We start from the raw sequence: 16,854 nt of genomic DNA on the forward strand, positions 1-16,854 counted from the left end.
CTTTGCTGCAACGATTATGATTATTATACAAAATAGTCCCGTTATCCTTAATTAAATGTAATTATCATAGGTTAGTGTCTTTGTTCAGCCGGTAGAGACGATCTTATCGACTGGGCGGCGCCACCGCGCCACGCTCGGGCCCGCTCGGCCACGCTCGGCTCTCTCCGCCGCCCTTCGTAACACTCCACTAGAAATTTAAGGGCTGCGTTAGGAGCTTCCCGACAGGCGCTGCGTCTGTATAACCATGGCACCGCGCGTTACATAACCCCGACCGGCCTCGGCCGAAGCGCCAACTCCCATGCCCGACCGAATGAATCAAATGCACTGAAATATCAAGCGTTTCAAGCGAAGCGGCGAACTCAAAGCCAACGGGCAATTGTCGCGTGCAAAAAGGCGATAGTAGCAATTTCCCTTTGCCGACAACCCTTTGGTGTAGGCTGGTGGGTCCGGGCACATGTTTGACGCGCGCGCGCGGCGGCGCGGGACGCGGGGGGCAGTGTCCCGGGCCGCCCCGCCTCAGTGGCGGGTTGCAGTGGCGACGACGCGCGTGTCGGTTGCGATACTTCCGCCGCGCGCCTGATCGGCTCATTTAGCGACGCCGCACACGCTGCGGCAGCTGCCCCGGAGGCCGGGGCTCGCCGTCCGGCCGCGCGCCGCCATCCGGCATGTAACCGCGCCGGCCGCAACATGACCGTGTGTTCGATTGTTTACGTTAACACTAGTTGATAACCAAGGCGGACGCTGGCATGCTAATGTGAGTATCGTGTGTGCCCTGAAACTTCCATGGTTCTGCAATGCGACAGCGCGGGATCCGCTAGCGTAGTCCTTAAGGATGGGATGGTGGTCGTATTTGTGATGCGGTCTTGTGGATTGTCTGCAGTCGGACTGTGCGTGGCGAATCAGTTGGAGTCGCGGCGCGCGGCCGGGCGCGCTCGGCGGCATGCGGCGGTAGCGCGGCGCGGCGGCCGAGCGGCGGGCGAGGTCGCGTGCGCTCTCGGCTATGTGCCTTTGCGCTACACTGTGAGTACATAAATAATTCCTTGCCAATTACCAAACAGGCCAGCTTTGACATATAAATATTAAAGACCGCTTGGACTGTTGGGGCAGAAGTTGTATGGGCCAGCTACCCAGCAACTGAAACCTGAAATTACACTGTTTTAAACATTACAGCACCTAATCTGTTCAACTCATCGTTAATCACCATGCCTTAGAATAGAGAATCAAACCTAACCTCAAAACAGTTATTAGCAACTAAAGCCACATTTTTGTATTAATATTTCGTTTCTGCATGCATAAATAACTAAGATCTCTGACTGCGCGGATTCAGAGTGGTAGGGCAGAAATTGTATGGATTAGAAACGTATTTAACTCACCAGGCAAGCAGAAGCAGAAATACTGCACCCTTTCAATTCAATACATCATTATGTCTTAGAATGGAGAATCAAACCTAACCTCATATCTGTATCTTACATTTAAAACAATTATTTTTGATAAATAGCAAAGGTTAGTAGCCGGGTGCTTTAGAACTGCTGGGACGAGAATTATATGGTTTAAAAACGCTTTTCTGCAGAAAATATTAGTGTATTTACCTACTTATTCATAACCTTAAATCTGTTAATATTTACCATGTTTCTGAACTGAATGAAGCTCATAGATTGCTGGGGCAGTAAATTGTACGTTTTAGAAAAGCAAAATAGCACTTCGGTTACCTAAAACCAAAATAGGTTTTAGCTCACATAATTACTGCACCTTTATAATGTAAAACATCATTGTATCCTAGATTGTAATGAAATCTAACGTCTGAACTATTTATTGCTACCACATTTTTTCTAAACGTCTCGTTTCTGGACACATAAATAATTCACATCACTGGCCTCGCGGGCTAAGACTAATGGAAAATAAATTGTATGGTTTAAAAACACTATAACCCATCAGGCTACCAGAAAAGTGTCACTACGTTCAAATTCAAATGGCACTGCACTTTGAATAAATAATAGTATATTTTTTATAGAGAGACTAAAATAAGCCAATATATACCCGAGGTGGTTAACCACACGAGCTTTAGCGAGGGTGTCTATTTATCCGAGGGTTTATATTGAATTTTAGTCTCGAGGTGAAAACTCTATTTTTCACTTCGATTGCGAGAAAACGCTTTATGTGAAAGAATTAATGCGTTTCTTATTCCTCCAGTCCATAAAACTTTCATAGGTTTTAAAATAAATCTTTCTAGATTTCACTGGCAAAATATTATCAATTATGTCTTTTGCCCTTTGCTTGACATCATAATTTTCACTATCACTTGACGACATTGTGAGAATAATCAATTTATTTTAATCGTTTTCGCGGTAAGTATTTTTTCCAACCAGACACAGATACGGCAAAATGGTCCATACACCAACTGGATTAAAAAGAATGGCGCCACCTTCTATGCGGAACGTTCATTAAGAACGTAACATCTTCGTCATGAAAATGGTCCACACACAATCTTATGCTGTTTGAGTTTATCTAAGTCAGACGTAGTAAATTAAAAAAATAATTACTTTTACTCCCTAGGGACTAAAGTACTCACTTGACTCCCGCCTCGTAAGGCTATATTGACCTACTTTTAGAGAATGAGAAGTGAAAAAACATTATTATTTTATGAAATAATGATGTTTTAATTATTGAATAGAGATTCAAACCTAATCTCAAAACTGTTAACATCATTTTAAACCATATTTTTGGTCTAAATATCTCACTTAAGAACACATAATTAATTAAAGCGCGCTAAAAGTGCGCAGAAAATGTTTAGATTAGAAATGTGTACAAGCCCTTGTATAACTATAACGTGAAACTATACAAAATCAAATATTAGTTAAGTACCTACTTCGTCTTTTTTTCATTTTAATATTACATCATTATTTCTTAGAATGGAGAATTAACATAACATCAAAGCAAGTTATTGCTCTTATTGTGCGTAAAATAGTAAATTATAACAAAAAAATGTTTAATAATACATTTATTTGTGTGTTAATTGTGCCATCATAAAATTAATATTAAATTCCGTAGTAACAAAAGTAGCAATTTTCTTTCCAAATACAGGAAACATAGTTATATTTATGCTAATACGGACTTATTTAATAAATGTAAAACATTTTACATGTCAAATTATTAAAATTAAAACACAAAGGTCAGACAAATATACAATCAGTCAAATAAACCGCCCCGCGTCATCCCTGGTGCTAAGCTAATTAGAGGCAAAACAGTTTAAGATAGAGATTTGAAACATCATTGCAATTCCATTTTCTTCAATTCATTTTCTCTAATTTAATTTTCTTTCTTTCTGACAAAACATGTCGCACTATATTGTATGTAAACCATCTTTGTACCATGTTTGAGCAAATAAATGACTGTTTACTGATTACTGATTTTCAAATTTTGGATTAATTTCGAATCGAAAATACAGATTAAACACCTTGTTTTTGTTGTTTGGCATATGTCCACTGTTCTTCTTTTTAAAGCTAAGTTTAGTTTAGTTTATAGCTAGTATTTACTTATATCAAGGTCACTAATACTCAAAAGATGGTAAGTTTATGGGCAAGTGCCTCGATAGCTCGTGAACATGGGTACAGCAATCTATGCTTATCAGTTTTATTAATGGTTGAAGTAATTGAGCTATTTCTATACAATCAATAGAACAGATCTATTGCTTGTCATGTTATTTCTCTACACTTGTACACCTCAGGATATATACAGGGTATCTATCAATATAATAAAATTTAAGTTATTTTATTGCGTATGCTATGATACATACATACATAGCACAAACATAAAATCACGCCTCCTTTCCCAACGGGGTAGGCAGAGACTACATCCTTCCACTTGCTACGATCATGGCATACAACTCTCGCTTCCTCTACATTCATCAACCTTCGTGGTTCCATTTATTTAAAGGTACTATGGCAAAAATAAAACACCGTGGTACCATCAGTCGTACTATCTGATGGTACCACGGTAAAGAAAGGTTCATGACTACTCCTGACCCGACCTTTCTTCAGAACTATGCTATGATAAGTCGGTAGTCAGTATGATTTCCAAAGAAAGAAGGAATTATATCATCAATTAAACAAAAAATGATGAAGATATAGTTCAGATAATATACCTAGCCAGTGCTGTTAAGTTCCGTGTGACGCCACGTCTATAGAATGCAGTAGGTTAGGTAAAGATAGTTTGATAGCTATTCTGAAATAAATATTCTTTCAGAAATAAATTAGTTTATGACAAGTGTTGATGATGATCCGACCACTTCGACTCCTAATTATTTGCTTGGCGCTCATGCGCTCTAAAATGGCTTACATAGTCTATCTTAGCTGTGAACATACGTCCGCATTGTGGGCACGTAAGCACACCGTCCACGTAATTATACTAAACGGCAGCAGGTCGCGTTTAGCATCGAAGTTGGCTGTACGCTGTTCCTCAAACTCGCGAACTTGCCTCTGCAGTCTTGCGCCATTCAAGTCGCTGTGCTGCCAAATCTTTCCATCGCGATGGCTCGATGCTACACCTTTTCATATGTCGCATCTGCACATCTTTGAATCAAAGGAGCTGTCCGCCGTGTTTTCGTTTACCCTCCTCCAGTTCTGAATTTATGACAAGTGAATATTATGCAAAACGATACATATGGCAAACAAAATTCGGGCAAACAAAAGTGAACTCTATTTATTTATTTATTAAAGATCACCAACAGATAATACATCATACAAAAACATAAATATCAAGTAGAAGACATTCCAGGTAAATGTTTATCTAATTGAAGCATTTTGCGTTACTTAGGGATGTTAGAATCTAAAGCACTTTTCTGCATATTTTTTTCCCTTTACACAAAACAAGAGCTAAAACAGAAAATACCTAAATTACACTGCTCTGCTGAAATGATGAAAAATGTAGTTGAAATTTCAAGCCACGCGTTTGCATTTCAAAGCTAAAAGCTAAAAACAAATTCGAGGTACAAGAGTGCGTGGAATACGGAGGCACACTATGCAGTGGCTTGCTACCTATTTTCACACTACAGTAACTAGTGTAGTAGTTTTTACATATACGTATTACACTGTTGGTGGTTTGTGTGACGAGGAATACATACGAGCAGGGGAAGTTTTAAGTAACTAGTTGTGAGTAGCTAAGTATTTGTTTTTAATTTAATAATAATGTCGAGTCGAGTTGCACCTAGAAGAAGAGCTACGAATTTGCCCGAAATTTGTTGAGCTAAGCTCGATTTAAGACGTGAGTTATCCGAGTTTATTTCTATAAATATAAAGTACGAGTAGGTACTAACAGATTAAAACGTTCACTTTTGATGTAGTCAAAAATTATCATATTACTATGGCTCAGTTTTTAAGCCCCGACGCAATAAGAGGGGGGTTATAAATTTTACCGCTATGTGTGTCTGTCTGTCTGTGGCACCATAGCACTTAAACCGGGCCGATTTGAATGCGGTTTTTTTTATTTTTAACCAGGGTTTTTAGCGATGGTTCTTGGACATGTTTCATCAAAATCGGTTCAGTCGTTTTTGAGATATTGAACTTTGAAGTGACAAAGTCGGTGGTAGTCGAGTTGCAATAACACAAAAAAAAATTAACCAAAATATACCGAAGACGATGTAAGGTCCGGGTGGTGATCACTATCTTAACAGTAAACATCTTTAAATTTTTAACTCCCGACGCAAAAAGAGTTTGACCGCTATGTGTGTCTGTCTGTGGACCGTAGCTCTTAAACGAGTGAACCGATTTGATACGTTTTTTTTTATTTCAAAGCAGGTTTTCTAGCGATGGTTCTTATACATTTTTTTTACGAAGTCGTGTCTAACCAAGATGAACTGTAGACTTCTACATAGTTTATTAGTCAAATTCTTTTATCGCTGGATCACTACGCTGGTGACAGAGCTATCGAAATTATTGAACTTTATCATCATCATCATCATGTCAGCCGAAAGTCGTCCACTGCTGGACATAGGCCTCCCCCAAGGCTCTCCACTCAGACCGGTCTTGTGCTTTCCACATCCAACGTGATCCCGCGACCTTAACCAGGTCGTCGCTCCATCTTGTTGGAGGCCTACCGACAGCTCGTCTCCCGGTCCGCGGACGCCATTCGAGAACCTTCTGACCCCATCAGCCATCAGTCCTGCGAGCAATGTGCCCCGCCCACTGCCACTTCAGTTTCGCAATTCTTCGGGCTATGTCAGTAACCTTAGTTCTACTGCGGATATCATTATTTCTGATTGTAAATTATTATAACTTTTTGCTAAAAACCATTATGATTTGAGAACATACGCTTTTCCAGATATACAGTTAAGCTAGATCGATCGTTCGCCCCGAAAGCCCACATAATATACGAGTACCAAAAAATGTGCGAGAAAGGGGAAGTGGACTGTATAGGAATTTCGAAAGAGCAACGAGAGGAAAGTCGGGATGGTGAAGGAACGTGCCGGAAGCAAAATATGGCGTCCCGCGACAAATTAATAAATAAAATTAAAGGCACGCGAAAGAATAGCTGCTGTAGGAAGCTCTCACCTGAGAATTCCTCGCCTGCTGCAGGGCAGGATCTTAGGGCGTCGGTAACGGGCACCGTTGGCTCGAAGTCTTCAGCTCCTCCGGAATCACTGTTAACTCTTACCTCTGGTGTCGTACTTAGCCTTCAGATCAGCGCAGCAGGGAGGCTTCAGCAGCAGCACTGAGCTTAGTTTAAAAACTACGGTTTGAAGGAAAGCTTGAAAAGTTTGGGCAGCGTAACGGCTGCTTATAATTCAAATTCTTAAAATAATATAAAAAAATAGAAAATGAAACCATGCCGCAGGGTCCGTTTTTAGGTTTATTATACTTTTAGCTTATTTAATTTTATTGTACCTAATATACCTTTTATTGTAAATAAACAAAATTTATTTGAACTTATCTTACAACTTCGATAGGTTTAGTGACACACTACAACATGATTAAATTAATATATTTAATGATTAAAATAAGTAATACTCATGTATACTCGTAAGATGACAGACATATTCCACAGATAGGTTTAGATCATTTATTTCCCATTAAGAATTTCACATTTACATGAGAACTTAATACCGAAATAGACAAACTTTTTTAATATCAATGAAGCTTCGTCTACGAGATATTCCACGTCCAATGTATTTTTTGAATATCTTTCCAGTTCATTGAATTTTTCTTACAAGAGAGCATACATTTTGCCTCCTGAATACCTATTTGTTTGAATGTCTATAAATGATGCCTTTGTGTTCGGAGTTTTTATTAATTCGTGTGATTTATTGATACAGCAATAAGATGATGTACTTTTACGTTGAAAGCGTGGTAAGTATGATATTGAATGTGTAAGGTCAAAAGTCTACGTAACCATATGTAGCCGCTTTTGATAGCTTGAAATATAATGTTCTAATATAAAATTCTCGGGTCAAAATGTTTGTGACCAAACTCCTTCGAAACGGTTTGACCGATATTTATGTATTTTTTTGCGTATATTCGGTAGGGCTGAGAATAGGATGTAAACTATTAATCATACTTCTACGCGGACTGAGGTGCGGGCAACAGCTAGCATAATTGTATTATCAAATATCAGTATTCAATTTTTTTTAAATAGTTCTGCAGCAACTTTGCATTTTACACGCGCCATATTTAAAATATGAAAAAAAACTCAGACTACCGGCTGTTGATGATGACAATGATATGTCTAAATTGTATACTAACAGAACTAATACCTACATACCTATTAAAATATATTCAAACGCAGTTCAATCCCTATACCCGCTGAGTATATAGAGAGTAGAAATTGGTCCTTCTAAAAGAGACCCCGATAAACTGCAAGCTTTCAAATATGAGCAAGCTGTATCTTGCATATTGTTAAGTCAGCCCGAGTTATGAATAAATAGGGGTCCGAGACGTCGATCTGAACGCTTACAAATCGCTGATCCAGACGAGTTAAGAGCTTAGACTAACACAGCGTTGACCGTAATCGCAATACAATACAATACAATGAATCTTTATTGTACATCAGATGTTACGGTCTGGTGCCTTAAGGGCTAAAACTGGGCCTTAAGGGTCTACTCGCAGGAGTCTACTTAATTCAAAACTCGTGTTAACTGGTACGTATCTTTAATAAGACTGACAAATAGAACACAAAATTATTCAAAATTGGTAAAAAATGTATAAAAACATAAATTCACATAAAAAAGGTTGTGCCTTCGGCACATCAGAAATATGATACAGAAAACAGGTACACGTGTAAGGTAGTAAGCAATAGGCGGTCTTATCGCTTAAGTCGTAAAAGTCGTTTCTGGGAAATTGCATACGTTTTTATAATAAAATTCACAAAAAATATTATAAATGAAACAGATACAAAATTGAGATCTATTGTCAAGAAGACATTAATATCTAAGGCGTATTATAAAGTTAATGATTATATCATGGACAGGGCTATTTGGAAATAATTCCGATCCGCATTAAAGATCCCTTCAAATAGCGAACCTTTTGTGTTAAAAATAAAGTTGTGTTAAATACTTGTGATGTATAGATATCATTTAATAATATTGTAAATCTGTTTAAAAAAATATACTTATCTCGTTGAGTTTCTTACCGGATTCTTCTCAACAGAGGTTTTTCCGAACCGGTGGTAGATTTTTTTTTGACATTCATAAGTGCTTGTTTTATTCTAAATTGAATAAAGATATTTTAAATTTGACTTTGACTAAGAGCGATCTCTTCTAGGAAACCTTTTAACAGAAAGAACGAAGGACAAGTTTACAGCAGGTTCAGTTTTACTGTAAAAATATTAAACACGTCAAACTGATATACGTTGAGCAAGTGTTCAACGGGTGTCTGAATTTTCATGGTAGCTTGCTTTGATGCTTTGTGAAATTATGCTAAGGATCAGTCCATAACATATCCAACCATAACATCTTAGAATCGACCAGCTTCGCACTGAGGCGGACTGTCGGAGGGAACTTCGAACTAAGTATAAAATTACTTACGTATTAATTATTTAGTTTTCTGTTTAGCTAAGTATAAGATAAAAAAATAAGTTTCAAGAGAAATAAAACCGGCCAAGAGCGTGTCGGACACGCCCGAAATAGGGTTCCGTAGCCATTACGAAAAAAATAAGTAATATTTTTCTAAGGATTTCGTATTTTATACGGAATCTTCCATAGTTTAGGTATATTTTATACCTTAGGCTGCTATTTACTCTCAAACTACTAATAATTCTCAAGCAAACTTAGCCGTTATAGTTTTCCTTAAGAGTTTGATATACTTACTACCATCCTGAATTTTTTCAAATTTTTCCACCCACCGGTTTGGACTTAAGAGATTTAAGGGACGCTCGATTTTAATGAAAATTTGCACTTTAAAGTTGAATATTTCGTAAACATAAAGCTGAATCGAAAAATTGTCTCAGAAAACCCCTAATGGTTTTAAAAGACCTATCCAACGATACCCTACACTATAGGGTTGGACGAGAAAAAAAAATCACCCCCACTTTACGTCTATGGGAGGTACCCTAAAAATTTTTTTTTTAATTTTTAATTGTCCCATTTTGTCTGCATAGTCTACACATATATCCGTGCAAAATTACAGCTTTCTAGCATTGACAGACAGCAGACAGACAGACATGGCGAAACTATAAGGGTTCCGTCTTTGCCATTTTGGCTCCAGAACCCTAAAAAAGGAACCTTTATTGAATAATTTGCCCCTCTGTCTATCCAGGCCCTTGTTTAAATTTATATGAATGTCACAATATTTTAGACTATGGTGGTCATTACTAATTCTATGAATCAAATAAAAAGTCGATTTTGTTCCGCGTACCTTGATTCTAACGAAGCTCCAGTGATCATGGCGCATGCAACTGTGCCGAAATATCTAAGCTTCGTTAAAATCATGGTACGATGAACAAAACTCGAATTTACTTCATAAAATTATATGAATGTCTTCTCTCACTCTCTTTTTCTTTCTCTCTCTTCTTTTGGTCTTTTGCAACCGGTTGACAATAAAGTTGAAGAAGCCCCAAACCACCTTATTAGATCATTTCTATGACCTGGATTGCCAACTTGCTGCTCACATGCGCTTCTTTCGATGTTAAGTTACGACTCTTCAATTCCATACGCACAATTATAATATCGTTCTCAACCTACTAGTTATCAACACCCTCAAAATGTATGCCATCAATCTGTGAGTGAGTACCACGTCCATTTGTCGGACATTTATAAAAAAAAAAAAAAAAAGAATATACTTTAATATCGAAATCGAAAAAGCTTGAGAAAATATTTTACATTTTAGTCCTTCTATATCAAAAGACCGTGGACAAAACAATGCTCATCAAAGGCAAACATTACATTGCTGCGCTCGGTCCTTCTCTCATAACTAAAAAGTTCGGCGAGCCCGCAATGCATTGCTAATTGAATAAATTATCGCAAGTGTGAAGAGAACTTAGGTCTATCTTGCTTGCCCAAACATCACACTGTTAACAAGCCTATAACTGCCCATTCTCGGAAAACTTAATGACCGTGATAATTCGACTGAACCGTAAAAGAAATAGTCACAAGGCTATCGTTTATGACGCTCATTAAGACTACATAAGGCAAACCTTGGAAGTTATGTAGCAAAGTTATGATGGGCAAACGTTTGAGCAGATGTTTGGCATGTTGTTTTATGAAATCCTGGTATCATTGCCATCATCATATCAGCCGTAAGACGTCCACTGCTTGGACTTTTGGAAAACACTTGGACCCTGGTTGGAAGCTGCCTGTATCCCCCGTGAACCCGCGGCTTTAACCAGATCATCTGTCCGTCTCGTTGGTGGATGTCCTACGCTGCTAAATAATAATAATAATATTAACTCCATCGTCCGCTGGTGTTGTGGTGTCACTAGCGTAGTTAGTCATCGCAACCTGAGACTTTTGGGGGACATCTATATACATACACTTATACACTCATTCACAGATAATTATAACCCACCCGGCCTCCAGTTTGCCTTAGCTGCCGACTAGTAGAGCTAAAAGCTAAAAACCCTTCTTACTTAGTGCCCATTTTCATGTCTGGCAATTTTAAGTATCTGAATTCAGTCTTTAAAACTGTATATTCTTTAGTAGTTAGTTACAGTAGTACAACATGTTGACAATAGATCGAATAAGTATAAAAAATATATCGTCAAAAAAATAATACACCGAAATTCAAAAACAACTAATCTCTAAAATCTCTGATAATTGACCGGATTTATGATAAGTGACGCCGCCCACTTTACTAAAGTAAAACAAATTAATATTAAAGAAGCTTTCAATTAAAATACTAATTTCAAAAATTGACCGCACACCCTAAGCGCAGAAGCGTAATCAGTGCGTAAATAAACAAACACTTTTCCGCGCCAAATTGAACTTTGGCTCGTTCACATAAGATTTTACTTGGTATCATTCTAAATTCACCGTTCATGAAACATTTCTAGTTAGGAAGTTTGTAGAGCCTGGACGGGGGGTAGGGTCTTTATTTGAATATTTATTGAACCCCCACCCACCCTCTGTTGTGACGAATTTTTTCCCCATCTATTCTCGACAAGTTTTGGTTAGGCGGCCCGATGTTATGGCGTTTGCTGGGTTTCGTTTAAGATGTTTTCATTTTCAGCCCGACCTTTAATAAACGTATTTTTTCTGCACATTGTTGTTTTTGACTTGAAATCTCGAACCGAATTGCATGCGGCGCAAATCAGAATCTCGCGATCGATTTCATCGTTTTATTGTTTACGACATATTTTTTTTTATCTTAAATCGCTACACTCTTTGACAGAGTATAGTCCTATCTAGTTTTCGACCTAGGATTAGAAATTAATGAACTAAAAGAATTTCTTTGCTCACCCGCGACCGTATGATAGCCAAGTTTATGTAAGATATGTGCGTTCATGCAGTGGCCTCCACCTCCACACTGTAAAAACGCACACAAATCACACAAACCCATCTATCACCACCACCACAGTACACTGACGCGTTTCTAACTCAACCACAGCTCATCTTCAGAGCAACACAACAGAACCAGATGTAGGCTACCAGATGTTAGACTTACAAACCACAATAAACGTTTTAATTTGTCACTGTAACTCCCTAAGTACCCAACTACATTTTTTCTTGAACAAAACTACCCACAAAATATTAATACATTTTTATCGTCGCAATTATAAAACTACCTCAAATTTTTATTTATTTACTGTAAAGGCGTGTTTTATTAATCCTAACTGTTATTGCTGAAATTAGACCCAAGCCGTAGCAAGGCAAGGTCTTACATAAACTTAGCTATCATAAGGTCGCGGGTGAGCAAAGAAATTATTTTAGTTCATTGATGGATCTCCGCAAAGTAACGCCTGATTTTGAACATGAAACTACCGTGAGACTCACTCATATTAAATGATATTGTAACGGATAACTCACGTCTTAAATCGAGTTCAGTTCGACATGTTTCGGGCTATTTCGTAGCCCTTCTTGACAGGAGCACGCGACTCGGCGGCTACTGCAAGACGCTCACTACGCGCCAACGCTCTGCTCGCGCGACTGCCCGACGAAACGCTGCCGACGAATACAATGCCGCATTCCTGGGCACGAGGCTCCTCTCAGATTGATAGAGCTTGCGCTTTAGTTCTCACACAGGTCCAGTGAGGACGGGGCATTTCACACATCATTGAATTGCTTCACAGGTTTACTGATTATGTTTTCTTTCACCGAAGTGCTCATGATTAATTTTAAGTGTTATTTGAAAAAAAATCTGTAAAACTGTGTCCATGTTGTCTCTTGGCACTTGTGAATGGTTTTTTCATAAAATAAACTAAACTTTTAAATTAAGTCCATGTTATATCGCATAGTTCAGTACATTGAACTAAATAAACTGTTCAACTTCGATACTTAGGGAGTTTCAAACAATAACTATTGCACTTTGGCATACTGCTGAATTTAAAAGTTCCTGCTGTTCTGCGAATGCAGCGAATCAATAATACAGAATGTAATGTACTGGCACTGGTCAACGCTTTTAAAGACATACAATCAAACCCTAAATTAGATTAACACATTTTCACATAAACGATAACTCTGATACAGTATCATAATAGTGACATTGATAAAGTACTAATTCAGCCACTATAACAACTACAACTAACATCACGCCTGTTTTCCCACATGGGGTAGGCAGAGCACACGAAACGTTACCGCTTCGTAGCCACATTTAGCAATTTTAGGTTTTAAGTTTGCCAAAAACGGTACATATATTAGTTATAATATAAGTGATCGCTAAAGTTGAAAACATTATATTGAAGCACTTTACGAGTACAACATTTGACAGTTACGAACAAGTTGACTTCATAAAACATCATTAATTAACCTTTTTTCTCATTTTCTTTGACTTCCCATCAGAATGTGCTATTAAGGGGATGTTTCACCATCCATTGATTAACGTTAACCGACGGTTAAATGTGATGCCGTCTCCGTCTATTCGAACAAAACAAATAGAGACAGCATCACACCTAACCGCCAGTTAACACTAATCAATGGATGGTGAAACAGCCCCTAAAAGTTACTCGATTCCCGTTGGATTGCTTCAATCTTTGACGTAACATTAGTGCTGATAGGCAAAGGTTGTGTTCAGTCCAGTATTGCGTTCGACGACATAACTTCTCGCACTTTCTGGGTTGCCTTATGAAAATTTTCTTCAACGCCACTGATATCTTATCAATTATTAAAACTCTACACATATTCCTTATTACTTATTTTGGTTACTTACTAACTACAGTCATACTCGTAAATAAACATAACTTCAAATTTTCCAAAAATATAAAACCCAATATCCAATTTTCCGAAAATTATATCTGCAATTTTTATTACGGCTACCAGGAGCGCATAGCTACTAAAGTGGTCGACTAACACTACATTTTCAAATTCAGATATTCAATATCCGTTGAACGGCGATGTAATATTCCGAGGCACTGTCATACTGCAGTATACAAAGTATGGCCACATGACGAGGGTCCGGCTATTGATGAAATACTCGTATTATATTATATGAGATCCTGGTAGTTTATAATTTCAGTTTCCTGTCACTGTTTTGTTTAGATTTTTGTATTATCATAGAGTCATTAAATTCGGGCTACAACGGCAAGATGGATTTAGATGTTCACGGTGATCATGCAATTTATGGAACAGTTTGGCGGCCAAGGTTCTTCCAACTCACTACGATATGGCTACCTTCAAAAAGCGAGTGTACCATTTTTTGCAAGACCGGCAACGCATCTGCTGTCCTGATGGTGCTACGGATGTCTATGGGCGACGGTAATCACTTAACATCAGGTGAACCGTTTGCTGGTTTGTCTGCCATTACATAAAAAAGATGTATATGGTTAAATAGCTAAACCACTGAAATATTACATTATGGTACCTAAGATTTTATAAAATAAACCTTACTTAACCTAGCACAATGAGCAAAGCCAAACCAAACGTAACATTATAACCAAATAATACAGTTAAATACCAAAATGCTGTTATATCTTTCAAGCCGCTCCAGTTATTCATGCCACATTAATGATGTTTATGATGAAATTATTAAGAATTCCTATGGGAAATCAGTGTCAAATGAAATTGTTTGCTGTAGAAAAATCACGCAATAGCACACTAGTCAAAAGAAACTGCCGGCTCGGGTGCCCGTATAAAAGTCTCGGGTAGAATGGTTCGTTTAATGCTCTTGTTGTACAATCTACTATTCAATTAAATGTATTCAGATAAAAACCACGAACGCATTTTTGATTTCATTTTACCAACGAAACTCACGTAGCCCTCATTTTCTTTAGGGTAGGATACGTCTCGCAATAATTTTCAAACTTCATCTATAACCACCATCTTGCTCGCTAATCCTGCCGTGAAGCAGCAGTGCTTGCACTGTTATGTTTCGGCGTGGAGAGTAAGACAGCCGGTGAAATTACTGGCACTTGAGGTATCCCATCTTAGGCCTCTAGGTTGGCAACGCATCTGCAATTCCCCTGGTTTGCAGATGTTTATGGGCGGTGGTGATCTCTTACCATCAGGAGACCCACTTGCTCGTTTGCCATCCAGTCGTATAAAAAAAAAAAACCATTATACCTCCCCAGAACCAACCATACAGAGCGATACAATACAACCAGAAACAATCAACGATCAATCACACACCGAACGAAATATATTGTGAGCCGAGCGAATTAGCACCGGATGACTCGTTACCGATCACGAATCGATCAGGAAGCAAGGAAATGAGCCGGCTCGGGGGACCGAGCCGCGGAAACAGTGTAATCGATACAAGGTTAGCATTGACGATTATTTCGTCAATTAAATTTGGGATGAGTAGAGACTGGACTTGGAGAGGTGGTGGCCTAGTTTGACCTATATAGCCTCTCAAGTAGATCGTGGATCGCATCTCTGTTTTTTGACATTCATGTGCGAAATCACATTTGAAATTTATCACGAGCTTTACTTTGAAGTAAAATATTGTGAGGAAAACTGGCGTGTTCCATGGTGTGTGTAAAGTTTCCAATCCGCACTGGGCCTGTGTGGGAATTACGACACAAGGCATCTCATTTTGAGAGGAGGCCTGTGCCCAGCAGTGGGACGTATATAGGCTGGAATGATGATGATGCAAAAGTGGGTATGGGCAACGATGTACAGTCGAACAAACTAAATCATATACCGGGGTGGAACCTTTGTGCTACTAATTTCATGTTGACATACCATACTTTTGTCAAGAAAATCATAATGAAATTGATTATTAAAAGGTTTCCACTCTGGTACATGGATCACTTTGTTCGATTGAACACTGTGTACAGTACACCTCATTTTCTATTAATTAACATTCGCATTAACATCAATCTGCTTAATTATTTAGCATCGTGTCTGACACCGGATGACACGACAGACACATGTTCTCCTAATTATATTAAATCGACAACTGTGGTGGGTTCACTTAAGCGAGCCTCGTAATAACAAGCTCAGCTCATTATGTGTAGGTTTGATAGTGAATAGTAGGTTCAGTTTTCCCAAATCCACGGTAACTGCGAAGTGTTCAAACTCGAAATAAAAGTCGTTACTTTTTAGTATGAACAATCAATCGTAGTTTATGCAACTGTTACGTAATAAGGGTTTTAATGAAACGAGGCGCAGTCAAACCTGCCTAGCAGCGCGAGTCCTTCCAACTACCCGCACTTGATCACAAATAGTACCGGCAGCACTCGTATCTCGAACTACCCGCACTTGGTCATTTTTATTTGTCACCCCATCACGCGCGCGCTGCTAGGCAGACTTGACACCCCATGCACACTTCAGTCTACTCGTGACCACGGTCATTGTGTTATGGTCGAAACGTCGAGGTAAATATAACTCGTGTTTTTAGCGTGATAAGCACACGATATTACAAGCTTTTATTTAGTTTCACCTGTCCCGTTGTCTGTCTGTCTGCAGTCAAATCTTGCAAATTAAATTCAACCAACTTCCAGTAGTCGTATTGACTTGAAATTTAGCATACTTATGAATGAATGAATGAAAGATTTGTTAGAAACACACAATGCAACAACATTTTTACAGAAATTACTTAATGTAATAGTAGGTAAGTATGTTAATGCCTATTACAGTGTTGACTGTGGTCTCTAAAAGGAGTCCACTCAGCATGTATCACCGCAGATCGACGCTGATTTTCTGTGAATATATGACAATCACAAAACATAAATAAAAATAACTTAAGAGAGAAGTGAACACAACAGAAAGAGTAGTATTGAAAATACAAACTGAAAATATAGATGCACAGAAAAACCAGAAAAATAACATCACTGAAT

General features: G+C 38.4%; 1 protein-coding gene across 2 annotated transcripts in view; it reads left to right on the forward strand.

Annotated features, from left to right (window-relative positions):
* The first annotated feature begins 529 nt into the window (after positions 1-529).
* nAChRalpha1 (nicotinic acetylcholine receptor alpha1) overlaps positions 530-16,854 on the forward strand; it is a 372,458-nt gene continuing 356,133 nt past the window's right edge. Inside the window, exons 1-2 of one of the 2 annotated variants that reach the window (XM_074103993.1) lie at positions 530-754; positions 881-1,020. The gene's annotated coding sequence lies outside the window, so the exon portion shown is untranslated. Of the gene's footprint in view, positions 1,021-16,854 lie in introns of both variants that reach the window. The other variant, XM_074103992.1, reaches the window with a different exon arrangement.

This window comes from Choristoneura fumiferana, chromosome 21, assembly GCF_025370935.1.
Source record: "Choristoneura fumiferana chromosome 21, NRCan_CFum_1, whole genome shotgun sequence".
Classification (NCBI taxonomy): Eukaryota; Metazoa; Arthropoda; class Insecta; order Lepidoptera; family Tortricidae; genus Choristoneura; species Choristoneura fumiferana.